Source organism: Oncorhynchus keta, chromosome 10 (assembly GCF_023373465.1).
Source record: "Oncorhynchus keta strain PuntledgeMale-10-30-2019 chromosome 10, Oket_V2, whole genome shotgun sequence".
NCBI classification, from domain to species: Eukaryota; Metazoa; Chordata; class Actinopteri; order Salmoniformes; family Salmonidae; genus Oncorhynchus; species Oncorhynchus keta.
The window spans coordinates 78750684-78765683 of NC_068430.1; the positions used below are offsets into that span (position 1 = coordinate 78750684).

Consider the following 15000-nt stretch of genomic DNA (forward strand, 5'->3'; position numbering starts at 1 on the left):
AGGACTGGTAGAGGTATTAACCAGTATTCTGTCTATAGAGGAGGACTGGTAGAGGTATTAACCAGTATTCTGTCTATAGAGGAGGACTGGTAGAGGTATTAACCAGTATTCTGTCTATAGAGGAGGACTGGTAGAGGTATTAACCAGTATTCTGTCTATAGAGGAGGACTGGTAGAGGTATTAACCAGTATTCTGTCTTAGAGGAGGACTTTAGAGGAAACTATGGGACGACTGGTAGAGTTTAACCAGTATCCTGTCTGTAGAGGAGGACTGGTAGAGGTATTAACCAGTATCTGTCTTGAGGAGGACTGTTTTTTATTTTTATTGTTTGTTTCTGTCTGCCTGTCTTTCCAGTTTCTGTCTATAGAGGAGGACTGGTGAGGTATTAACCAGTATTCTGTCTATAGAGGAGGACTGGTAGAGGTATTAACCAGTATTCTGTCTATAGAGGAGGACTGGTAGAGGTATTAACCAGTATTCTGTCTATAGAGGAGGACTGGCAGTATCTCTCTCCCTCTTCTGTTTCTTTCCTATGGGACCCAGATCCCCTACCATATCTCTTGTTTGTTTTTTATTTTTTTTGTTTGTTCTCTGCCTGTCTTTCATTTGTTATGGTGATGATTCCTCTCCCCCTCTCCCTTCTCTCTCCCTTCTCCTCCCCTCCCCCTCCCCCTCCCTTTCTCTCTCCCTTCTTCCCCTCTCCTCCCCTCCCCTTCTCTCTCCCTTCTTCCCCTCTCCTCTTCCCTCTCCTCCTCTCCTTCCCCTCCCCCTCCCCCCTTCTCCCTTCTCCCTTCTTCCCCCTCTCCTCTCCTCCTCTCCTCCCCTCTCCTCCCCTCCCCCCTCTCCCCCTCCCCTTCTCTCTCCTTTCTTCCCCTCCCCCTCCTCCCCTCTCCTCCCCTCTCCCCCTCCCCCCCCTTCTCTCTCCTTCTTCCCCTCCCCTCTCTCCCTCCTCCTCTCCCTTCTTCCCCTCCTCCTCCCCCTCCTCTCCCTCCCTCCCCCCCTCTCCCCTCCCCTTCTCTCTCCCTTCTTCCCCTCTCCTCTTCTCCTCTCCCCTCCCCTCCCCTTCTCTCTCGCCCCTCCCCTCTCCTCTCCTCCTCCTCCCTTCTCCTCCCCTCCCCTCTCCCCCTCCCCTCTCTCCCCCCCCTCCCCTCCCCTCCAGACTAGCAGGTCTGTCCAGTAAGAAGGGTTACTGGGTAGAGCAGGTCAAGTGTTTGGGTACGGAGCCTGTCCTCTCCCAGTGCCACTCCCAGCTCTCCCTCCCCAGGAACCAGGTCACCTGTCAGGGGGCATGTACGCCGTGGTGCGCTGTGTACCTGGACACCAGTTCACACCTCTCCTCGGGAGACCGCCCACTCCCCGACGTCCAGGTAAGGAGGGAGAGAGGGAGGGAGAGAGAGAGAGAAGAGAGAAAGGGAGAGAAGAAGGAGAGGGAAAGGGAGGAGAGGGGGACAGGGAAGAGGGGGACAGGAGGAGAGGGGGGACAGGGAAGAGAGGGGGACAGGGAGGAGAGGGGGGCAGGGAGGAGAGAGGGGACAGGGAGGAGAGGGGGACAGGGAGGAGAGGGGGACAGAGAGGAGAGGGGGCAGGGAGGAGAGAGGGGACAGGGAGGAGAGGGGGGACAGGGAGGAGGGGGACAGGGGGGAGGACAGGGAGGAGAGGGGGACAGGGAGGAGAGGGGGGGGAGGAGAGGGGGACAGGGAGGAGAGGGGACAGGGAGGAGAGGGGGGGGAGAGGGGGACAGGGAAGAGAGGGGGACAGAGAGGAGGGGGGGCAGGGAGGAGAGAGAAGGGGGGACAGGGGACAGGGAAGAGAGGGGGACAGGGGAGAGGGGGCAGGGAGGAGGGGGGACAGGGAGGAGAGGGGGACAGGGAAGAGAGGGGGACAGAGAGGAGAGGGGGCAGGGAGGAGAGAGGGGACAGGGGAGGAGGGGGGACAGGGAGGAGAGGGGGGCAGGGAGGAGAGAGGGGGGGGAGGAGAGGGGGGGACAGGGAAGAGAGGGGGGGAGAGAGGAGGGAGGGGGAGCAGGGAGGAGAGGGGGACAGGGAGGGGGGCAGAGGGGGGACAGGGAGGAGAGGGAGGACAGGGAGGAGAGGGGCGGCAGGGAGGAGAGGGGGGGCAGGGAAGAGAGGGGGACAGGGAGGGAGGAGGGAGGAGAGGGGGACAGGGAGGAGAGGGAGGACAGGGAAGGGAGGGAGGAGGGGGGAAGAGAGGGGGGACAGGGAGGAGGGGGAGGGAAGAGAGGGAGGACAGGGAAGAGAGGGAGGACAGGGAGGAGAGGGGGACAGGGAGGAGAGGGGGACAGGGAAGAGAGGGGACAGGGACAGGGAGGACAGGGAAGAGAGGGGGACAGGGGAGAGACGACGAGGAAACCTGTTCTGGTAGTTGGGTCTCAGGTTTAGAGGGGGGATAAATAATAAAGGACTCAGCGAGGGAGGCTTTCCTCTGAATGAAAACCTCTCTTATCTTCACCGGGGTCCTTCTGTAGCTCAGTTGGTAGAGCATGGCGCTTGTAACGCCAGGGTAGTGGGTTTGATTCCCGGGACCACCCAGGACGGGAAGAGATGGATGCAGGGAAGAGAGGGAGGACATGACTGGGAGGAGAGGGGGGACAGGGAAGAGAGGGGGACTTTGGAAAAGGGAGGACAGGGAAGCTAAATGGAGAGACATATATTATTTCTTATTATTAGGTTATTATTATATTAGCGTTAGGCTTTCCTTGAATATAACCTTATCTTCACCTGCACAGCTATTATTGACAAATCATTCCTTGGGCAACTCTTATGACTCACACTTTTACCTCACCCTTCTCTCCCCCCTCTACCCCTCTCTCACTCCTCTCCCCTTCCCCCTCCCCTCTCTCCTCCTCTAGCTGGGGGTGCGTCTGAAAGCAGGCCCCAGGCTGGGGGAGGGCAGGGTGGAGGTACTGAGAGAGGGGAAGTGGGGGACCGTGTCGGACCACCTGTGGGACCTGAAGGCAGCCAGTGTGGTCTGCAGGGAGCTGGGGTTCGGATCGGCCAAGGAGGCCCTCAACAAGGCCCAGCTGGGACAGGGTAAGAGTTGTAGGGGTGTCACACACACATGGTCACATGGTTGCATGGTCACATGGTCGCATGGTCACATGGTCGCATGGTCACATGGTCACATGGTCACATGGTCGCATGGTCACATGGCCACATGGTCACATGCTCGGGACAGGAAAGGACAGTGGATTATATATTTTCAAAGAGGAAAAGTGTGAAAACGTCAATATACAGCACATTCAGTGGGAATAGGACTCCCTAGTCTCTGTTCACTACAGTATACTGGTGCCTCTGATCAGGGCCTGATAGGGAAGAAGTGCAGTGCACTATGTAGGAAACAGGACCTAGGGTGCCATTTGGGACACATTTTAGCATCGTCTTGTCATTCTACCCAGAGAGCAGTTCAGGTCACCGACTCTCCTTGAGACTAAACGCTGTTCGTTTGCCAGACTTAACGATCGCCCCTCCTGCTCGGTCTGCTGTTAACCACAGATCACTGCTGTTAACCACAGATCTATGATCAGCCCCTCACTGCTCCTGGGTAGAAGCTGCTGTTAACCACAGATCTATGATCAGCCCCTCACTGCTCCTGGGTAGAAGCTGCTGTTAACCACAGATCTATGATCAGACCCTCACTGCTCCTGGGTAGAAGCTGCTGTTAACCACAGATCTATGATCAGCCCCTCACTGCTCCTGGGTAGAAGCTGCTGTTAACCACAGATCTATGATCAGCCCCTCCTGCCCCAAATCCTGAACATCAGGGAGGTTGACCTTAGATCTGCTTTATACTAAACAACCGTTTCCCTTAACACACACACACACACACACACACACACACACACACACACACACACACACACACACACACACACACACACACACACATGGACACACACACACTTGCTAAGGCCCATATAAATCAAACTATGTATTTAAACTGACCATATTAAAACCCGGACAAATAAACTGACTGGAAGTATTATTTACAAAATGGCGTCTCCTAATTGGTTGAGATTATTGTAGTGGAACACTACCCATGACGGTTTAGCTATGTGCACACACACACACACACACACACACACACACACACACACACACACACACACACACACACACACACACACACACACACACACACACACACACACACACACACACACACACACACACACCTCCCCATGGTTGTTTATGTGTACGCTGTGCGACCATCTCCAGCAGCCTAAACAACAGGTTATGACATCACAGTCCTGGCCAAAGTGTTACTGTGTGAAACCTGCTACAGTGACTGAAAGGTACCCTATTTCTGGTCTAAAGTAGTGGACTACATAGGGATTAGGGTGCTAGGGCCCATAGGGTTTTATTCTAAAGTAGTGCACTACATAGGGATTAGGGTGTCATTTTGGAATCACACTAGTCTCAGCCTTTCCACCCATTCACCCATTCTGCCCCATGCTACTGTGTGTGTGTGTGTGTGTGTGTGTGTGTGTGTGTGTGTGTGTGTGTGTGTGTGTGTGTGTGTGTGTGTGTGTGTGTGTGTGTGTGTGTGTGTGTGTGTGTGTGTGTGTGCGTGTGTGTGTGCGTGTGTGTGTGCGTGTGTGTGTGTGTACGTGCGAGCGATACGGTCCCTCACCTCACCTTTCTCCCTCCTCTATAACTGCCCTCATATCTCCTACCATCTTCCCCTACTGGACACAGTATGATGTTATGTTACAACGGCTCCACTAACTTGTCTTTCCAGGGAAAAGAGCCGTCTGTAATGTAGCTGTGAATACGTGGTAAATAGCTGTACTTAAGGGGTACTAAGGGCCACTGTTCAAAGAGGTGCCACCATCACATCTATTTAAAGACCAGGGTCAGATTTAGACAGGGAGGTTCATAGTTATTTCTGGACCTCAAGGCAAGAATGTTTCTAGTTTGCTGTTGTAGGGTGAATTTAAGGACTCACACACACACGCACGCACGCACGCACGCACGCACGCACGCACGCACGCACACACACACACACACACACACACACACACACACACACACACACACACACACACACACACTGAGCCCTATTTGCAGGCTCCATTTTGGCCTACTAAACGTGGCTTTGTTGCTGTTGTGTGTAATTCAGTCAGTGAGTCTGACTGCACCATGTCTCTCTGACAGCACCATGTCCCTCTGACAGCACCATGTCCTCTGACAGCACCATGTCTCTCTGACAGCACCATGTCTCTCTGACAGCACCATGTCTCTCTGACAGCACCATGTCTCTCTGACTGCACCATGTCTCTCTGACAGCACCATGTCCCTCTGACAGCACCATGTCTCTCTGACAGCACCATGTCTCTCTGACTGCACCATGTCTCTCTGACTGCACCATGTCTCTCTGACTGCACCATGTCTCTCTGACACATCACATGGTCTGTTCTGGTCTGACTGTTCTGTTCTGCTCTGCTCTGGTCTGTTCTGCTCTGGTCTGGTCTGCTCTGTCTGCACCATGTCTCTGACTGGTTAGAATGAAAAATGTATCAACTCCTACAAAATGTCCATTAATTATAATCCACATAATAATTCACATTTCATGTTGTTGCATGATTATTAGCAAACTGGCTCAAACCATGTCCTACATCTGTAGTTTGGCAATGCTGCTCAGTTAGGTCATGTCTCTCTCCCTCCCTCCATGTCTCTCCTTTTCTCCCTCCCTCTCCCTCCCTCCCTCCCTCCCTCCCAGCACCATCCCTCCCTCCCTCCCTCCCTCCCTCCCTCCCTCCTCCCTCCACCATGTCTCCCTCCAGGTACTGGACCATTCATATGAACTCAGTTCAGTGTACTGACAGACCATGTCTCTGCTGCAGTGTTCTTTCAGGGAGGTTCCTCTCTACAGTGTAAAACACACTAATGACGTGGCTGTGACAGCTGCATGTCCCCAACACTGGGCTGCACCATGAGATACACACTGAGACAGAGATACACACTGAGACAGAGATACACACTGAGACAGAGATACACACTGGGCTGGAGACCATGAGATACACACTGAGACAGAGATACACACTGAGACAGAGATACACACTGAGACAGAGATACACACTGGGCTGGAGACCACGGTGAGATACACACTGAGACAGAGATACACACTGAGACAGAGATACACACTGGGCTGGAGACCACGTGAGATACTGCACTGAGACAGAGATACACACTGAGACAGAGATACACACTGAGACAGAGATACACACTGAGACAGAGATACACACTGAGACAGAGATACACACTGGGCTGGAGACCACGGTGAGATACACACTGAGTCAGAGATACACACTGAGACAGAGATCACACTGAGACAGAGATACACACTGAGACAGAGATACACACTGAGACAGAGATACACATTGGGCTGGAGACTGGTGAGATACACACTGAGTCAGAGATACACACTGAGACAGAGATACACACTGAGACAGAGATACACACTGAGTCAGAGATAACACTGAGACAGAGATACACACTGAGTCAGAGATACACACTGAGACAGAGATACTGAGACAGAGATATACACTGAGACTGGATCTGAGACAGAGATCTGCACTGGGCTGGAGACCACGGTGAGATACACACTGAGACAGGATCTGAGACAGAGATGCACTGAGACAGAGATACACACTGCTCTGAGATACACACTGAGACAGAGATCTGAGTCAGAGATACACACTGAGACAGAGATACACACTGAGACAGAGATATACACTGAGACAGAGATACACACTGAGACAGAGATGCACTGGGCTGGAGACCACGGTGAGATACACACTGAGACAGAGATACACACTGAGACAGAGATACACACTGAGACAGAGATACACATTGGGCTGGAGACCACGGTGAGATACACACTGAGACAGAGATACACACTGAGACAGAGATACACACTGAGACAGAGATACACACTGAGACAGAGATACACACTGAGACAGAGATACACACTGGGCTGGAGACCACGGTGAGATACACACTGAGTCAGAGATAAACACTGAGATAGAGATACACACTGGGCTGGAGACCACGGTGAGATACACACTGAGACAGAGATACACACTGAGACAGAGATACACACTGAGACAGAGATACACACTGAGACAGAGATACACACTGAGACAGAGATACACACTGGGCTGGAGACCACGGTGAGATACACACTGAGTCAGAGATAAACACTGAGATAGAGATACACACTGGGCTGGAGACCACGGTGAGATACACACTGAGACAGAGATACACACTGAGACAGAGATACACACTGAGACAGAGATACACACTGAGACAGAGATACACACTGAGACAGAGATACACACTGAGACAGAGATACACACTGGGCTGGAGACCACGGTGAGATACACACTGAGACAGAGATACACACTGAGACAGAGATACACACTGAGACAGAGATACACACTGAGACAGAGATACACACTGAGACAGAGATACACACTGGGCTGGAGACCACGGTGAGATACACACTGAGACAGAGATACACACTGAGACAGAGATACACACTGAGACAGAGATACACACTGAGACAGAGATACACACTGAGACAGAGATACACACTGAGACAGAGATACACACTGAGACAGAGATACACACTGAGACAGAGATACACACTGAGACAGAGATACACACTGAGACAGAGATACACACTGAGACAGAGATACACACTGAGACAGAGATACACACTGAGACAGAGATACACACTGAGACAGAGATACACACTGAGACAGAGATACACACTGAGACAGAGATACCAGAGATACATACTGAGACAGAGATACATACTGAGACAGAGATAAACACACACACACACACACACTGAGACAGAGATACACACACACACACACACACACACACAGACACACACACACACACACACACACACACACACACACACACACACACACACACACACACACACACACACACACATACACACACTGAGACAGAGATACACACACACACACACACACACACACACACACACACACACACACACACACACACACACACACACACGCACACACACACACACACACACGCTTACCCATACCCCACACACACACCAGCTTACTCACACAATCATAAAATGCATTCATTAGTGTTTACAAAGTGGTAATAGGAATTTATAGTGTGTATGAAGTGTCTATGAAGTGTCTATGAAGTGTCTACGAAGTGTGTATGAAGTGTTTCTAACCCCTCTGTGCCAGGTGCGGTTGGCGGGGGGCAGGGAGCCTGCAGAGGGGCGTGTGGAGGTTCTGATGGAGGTGGGAGGGGTACAGCGCTGGGGGGCTGTCTGCAGTGAGAACTGGGGCATCAACGAGGCCATGGTGGTGTGCAGACAGCTGGGCTACGGCTTTGCAAACAGAGCTCACCAGGTGATGAACAAAACTAACATGGAGGCACGCAGGTGTACAAACGTGCACACACACACACACACACACACACACACACACACACACACACACACACACACACACACACACACACACACACACACACACACACACACACACACACACACACACACACACACACACAGGAGGTTGGTGGCACCTTCATTTCGGAGGAGGGGAATCAGTTGAATGGGTTATACATCAAACATGGTTTCCATGGTTTCCATGGTTTCCTGCTGTTTGATACCGGTCCATTTGCTTCCTTCCTATTATGAGCCGTCCTCCCCTCACCAGCCTCCTGTGGTGCACACATTGATCCGTTTGTAGAGGGGACACTATTATGAGCCGTCCTCCCCTCACCAGCCTCCTGTGGTGCACACACAATTGATCCGTTTGTATAGGGGACACTATTATGAGCGGTCCTCCCTCACCAGCCTCCTGTGGTGCACACACAATTGATCCGTTTGTATAGGGGACACTATTATGAGCGGTCCTCCCTCACCAGCCTCCTGTGGTGCACACACAATTGATCCGTTTGTAGAGGGGACACTATTATGAGCCGTCCTCCCCTCACCAGCCTCCTGTGGTGCACACATAATTGATCCGTTTGTATAGGGGACACTATTATGAGCGGTCCTCCCCTCACCAGCCTCCTGTGGTGCACACACAATTGATCCGTTTGTATAGGGGACACTATTATGAGCGGTCCTCCCCTCACCAGCCTCCTGTGGTGCACACACAATTGATCCGTTTGTAGAGGGGACACTATTGTGATAGGATTTCCCTCCTGGTCTTTTGGTACCTCCCTCACTCACTCACTCACTCTCAGGGTGTGTGTGTGTGTGTGTGTGTGTGTGTGTGTGTGTGTGTGTGTGTGTGTGTGTGTGTGTGTGTGTGTGTGTGTGTGTGTGTGTGTGTGTGTGTGTGTGTGTGTGTGTGTGTGTGTGTGTGTGTATTAAAAGCCCATAGGGAGAAAAAGAAAGAAAGAGAGAGTGGAGGAATGTGATAATGACCGTTAATGAAACTATTATGTATAATGGTAATGAGAGGCAGTCATTATCTGAAAAGGATTTGGGTTTGGCACTGGTCCTGTGACCTACTGACTCAGTTCCAGCCCTCATGGTTCTGTGTGTGTGTGTCCTACAGGAGACGTGGTACTGGCCCGGAGCTCCGGAGGCAGCAGAGGTGGTTCTGACTGGAACCCACTGCATCGGCACAGAGATGTCCATTCAGCAGTGTCGTAGGAACACACAGGTCTACTGTCCCAGGGGAGGAGATGGCAAGGCGGCTGGGGTCACCTGTGTTGAGAGTGAGTTCTTACAACCAGCACACACACACACACACGGACGAATGAACTCACACACACACACACACACACACACACACACACACACACACACACACACACACACACACACACACACACACACACACACACACACACACACCTGCGCACACACGCACACACACACACACACACACACACACACACACACACACACACACACACACACACACACACACACACACACACACACACACACACACACACACACACACACACACACACACACACACACATCCCCAACAACACCCACATAGACCCTTCCACCTGCTGACCTTTCCACCCTTAACCTCTCGCCTTTCAACGCTAACCTCTTACGCCTAACCTCGAACCTCTGACCCCCACCAGCGGCCCCTGACCTGGTATTAGATGCCCAGTTGGTCCAGGAGACAGCCTACCTGGAGGACCGCCCCTTGCACCTCCTGACCTGTGCCAATGAGGAGAACTGTCTGTCGTCCTCTGCTGCCCAGATGAGATGGCCTTACGGACACAGACGCCTGCTACGATTCTCCTCACGCATCATGAACATGGGCCGGGCCGACTTCAGACCTAGAGCGACCAGGGAGTCCTGGACCTGGCACCAGTGTCACAGGTACTCAAAAGGGGGGTTGTGGGAGTTTTAATAGACACGGGTAGTGGGTTGTGGTAGTTGTCGTTTTAAGAGACAAGGGTTGTGAATTATGGTAGATGTAGTTTTAATAGACAAGGGTAGTGGGTTGTGGTAGTTGTCGTTTTAAGAGACAAGGGTTGTGAATTATGGTAGATGTAGTTTTAATAGACAAGGGTAGTGGGTTGTTGTAGTTGTAGTTTTAAGAGACATGGGTTGTAGGTTGTGGTAGCTGTAGTTTTAAGAGAGATTGGTTGTGGTTAGTTGTGTTTTGACAAGTGAAGGAGGGTGGATTGTGGTAGTTGTAGTTTTAAGAGACACGTGTAGGGGGGTTGATTGTGGTAGTTGTAGTTTCAAGAGACAAGTGTAGGAGGGTTGATTGTGGTAGTTGTAGTTTTAAAAGACAAGTGTAGGGGGTTGATTGTGGTAGTTGTAGTTTTAAAAGACAAGTGTAGGGGGTTGATTGTGGTAGTTGTAGTTTTAAAAGAAAAGTGTAGGGGGTTGATTGTGGTAGTTGTAGTTTTAAAAGACAAGTGTAGGGGGTTGATTGTGGTAGTTGTAGTTTTAAAAGAAAAGTGTAGGGGGTTGATTGTGGTAGTTGTAGTTTTAAAAGACAAGTGTAGGGGGTTGATTGTGGTAGTTTTATGGAGATGATAGGAGGTTGTGGTATAGGCATTTTCAACAAACAAAGAACAGTTATTCTTGACTTGGTTCTCCTTCCTCTGGAACCAACCGTGTCAACAGTCTTGACTGTGACCATTCAAAGTGGAATGGTTCTTTACTGCTGTGGTTGAGGCTCTGCTGCGGTCGACAGAGTGAGAACAACCTGGTCGCTCTCCTGACCACAGCAGTACCACACAGGGTCCAATCCAACTGACGAACACAGCGTCTTCGGTTCTATTCTGGGAGCGTGAGGTTGTGATAAAGAGGGAACGGTTCCAAACAGATCTCTAACTGTCTCGTAATTCTTTTCTATTGTAGTCTATATATATATATATATTCATCGCCACGGCTACGCAAAAAAAGCTGTGTCAAAAGAAAAATCTCTGTCTGTCAGTGTCATGTATCAAATTAACGTAGAAGCAAGAATTCATTTGATAGATGTATTGTTTAGTGTAAGTCACACAACAGACAAGCAACAGCAGTAGAAAACCACATCATCATCCTCCTATCCTCACACACCAGACAAACACATCATCATCCTCCTATCCTCACACAACAGACAAACACATCATCATCCTCCTATCCTCACACACCAGACAAACACATCATCCTCCTATCCTCACACACCAGACAAACACATCATCATCCTCCTATCCTCACACACCAGACAAACACATCATCATCCTCCTATCCTCACACACCAGACAAACACATCATCCCTCCTATCCTCACACACCAGACAAACACATCATCCTCCTCCTATCCTCACACACCAGACAAACACATCATCATCCTCCTATCCTCACACACCAGACAAACACATCATCCTCCTCCTATCCTCACACACCAGACAAACACATCATCCTCCTATCCTCACACACCAGACAAACACATCATCATCCTCCTATCCTCACACACCAGACAAACACATCATCATCCTCCTATCCTCACACCAGACAAACACATCATCATCCTCCTATCCTCACACACCAGACAAACACATCATCCTCCTATCCTCACACACCAGACAAACACATCATCATCCTCCTATCCTCACACACCAGACAAACACATCATCATCCTCCTATCCTCACACACCAGACAAACACATCATCATCCTCCTATCCTCACACACCAGACAAACACATCATCCTCCTATCCTCACACACCAGACAAACACATCATCATCCTCCTATCCTCACACACCAGACAAACACATCATCATCCTCCTATCCTCACACACCAGACAAACACATCATCATCCTCCTATCCTCACACACCAGACAAACACATCATCCTCCTCCTATCCTCACACACCAGACAAACACATCATCCTCATCCTCCTATCCCTCATCCTCACACACCAGACAAACACATCATCATCCTCCTATCCTCCTCCTACACACCAGACAAACACATCATCATCCTCCTATCCTCACACACCAGACAAACACATCACACACCAGACAAACACATCATCATCCTCCTATCCTCACACACCAGACAAACACATCATCATCCTCCTATCCTCACACACCAGACAAACACATCATCATCCTCCTATCCTCACACACCAGACAAACAACAGCAGTATCCTCACACACATCCTCCTAAAACCACATCATCATCCTCCTATCCTCACACACCAGACAAACACATCATCATCCTCCTATCCTCACACACCAGACAAACAATCATCAGTAGAAAGACAAAACACATCATCATCCTCCTATCCTCACACACCAGACAAACAACAGCAGTAGAAACCACATCATCATCCTCCTATCCTCACACACCAGACAACAATCATCAGCCTCCTATCCTCAGAAAGACAAACAACACATCATCATCCTCCTATCCTCACACACCAGACAAGCAAACCAGCTTTCAGTGCTATTGTTATTGAGTGTCTGTTAACTGTTCTCCAATCTCTTCATGTTAATATTTATTTATCCGTTATTTTACCAGGTAAGTTGACTGAGAACACGTTCTCATTTGCAGCAACAACCTGGGGAATAGTTACAGGGAGAGGAGAGGGATGAATGAGCCAATTGTAAACTGGGGATTATTAGGTGACCATGATGGTATGAGGGCCAGATTGGGAATTTAGCCAGGACACCGGGGTTAACACCCCAACTCTTACGATAAGTGCCATGGGATCTTTAATGACGTCAGAGAAAAAAAGAGAGTCATCTGAATGAAGGCACCCTACACAGGGCAGTGTCCCCAATCACTGCCCTGGGGCATTGGGATATTTTTTTTAGATCAGAGGGAAGAGTGCCTCCTACTGGCCCTCCAACACCACTTCCAGCAGCATCTGGTCTCCCATCCAGGAACAACCCTGCTTAGCTTCAGAAGCAAGCCAGCAGCAGTATACAGGGTGCTATGCTGCTGGCATATAGCATTAATAGCCTCTGTTTTTCTTCTTCCTCCTCCTCCTCCCCCTCTTCCTCACAGGCACTACCACAGCATTGAGGTGTTCACCCATTATGACCTTCTGACCCTGAATGGAACGAAGATCGCTGAGGGTCACAAAGCCAGCTTCTGTCTGGAGGACACCTACTGCCCCGAAGGTATGTCACCCGGACGGTATGTCACCTAACCGGACGCTATGTCACCTTACCTACTGTCCTGACGCTATGTCACCTTACCTACTGCCCGGACGGTATGTCACCCCCTACTGCCCTTACGATACGGTGCCACCTTCCTACTGTCCTGACGCTATGTCACCTTACCTACTGTCCTGAATATGTCACCTTACCTACTGTCCTGACTATGTATGTCACCTTACCTACTGTCCTGACGCTATATCACCTTACCTACTGTCCTGACGCTATGTCACCTTACCTACTGTCCTGACGCTATGTCACCCACCTACTGTCCAGCATCGCTATGTCACCTTACCTACTGTCCAACGGTATGTCACCTTACCTACTGTCCTGACTGCTATATGTCACCTTACCTACTGTCCTGATGCTATGTCACCTTACCTACTGTCCTGTCACGCTATGTCACCTTACCTACTGTCCTGACACTATGTCACCTTACCTACTGTCCTGACACTATGTCACCTTACCTACTGTCCTGACGGCCGTCACCTTATCTACTGTCCTGACGGTATGTCACCTTACCTACTGTCCTGATGGTATGTCACCTTACCTACTGTCCTGATGGTATGTCACCTTACCTACTGTCCTGATGGTATGTCACCTTACCTACTGTCCTGATGGTATGTCACCTTACCTACTGTCCTGATGGTATGTCACCTTACCTACTGTCCTGATGGTATGTCACCTTACCTACTGTCCTGATGGTATGTCACCTTACCTACTGTCCTGATGGTATGTCACCTTACCTACTGTCCTGATGGTATGTCACCTTACCTACTGTCCTGATGGTATGTCACCTTACCTACTGTCCTGATGGTATGTCACCTTACCTACTGTCCTGATGGTATGTCACCTTACCTACTGTCCTGATGGTATGTCACCTTACCTACTGTCCTGATGGTATGTCACCTTACCTACTGTCCTGATGGTATGTCACCTTACCTACTGTCCTGATGGTATGTCACCTTACCTACTGTCCTGATGGTATGTCACCTTACCTACTGTCCTGATGGTATGTCACCTTACCTACTGTCCTGATGGTATGTCACCTTACCTACTGTCCTGATGGTATGTCACCTGTCCTGACCTACCTACTGTCCTGATTGTATGTCACCTTACCTACTGTCCTGATGGTATGTCACCTTACCTACTGTCCTGACGGTATGTCACCTTACCTACTGTCCTGATGGTATGTCACCTTACCTACTGTCCTGACGCTATGTCACCTTACCTACTGTCCTGACGGTATGTCACCTTACCTACTGTCCTGATGGTATGTCACCTTACCTACTGTCCTGACGCTATGTCACCTTACCTACTGTCC

General features: G+C 50.2%; 1 pseudogene; it reads left to right on the top strand.

Moving 5' to 3' along the window:
• LOC127932632 (lysyl oxidase homolog 4-like) overlaps positions 1 to 15000 on the top strand; it is a 75738-nt pseudogene that overhangs the window by 36669 nt on the left and 24069 nt on the right.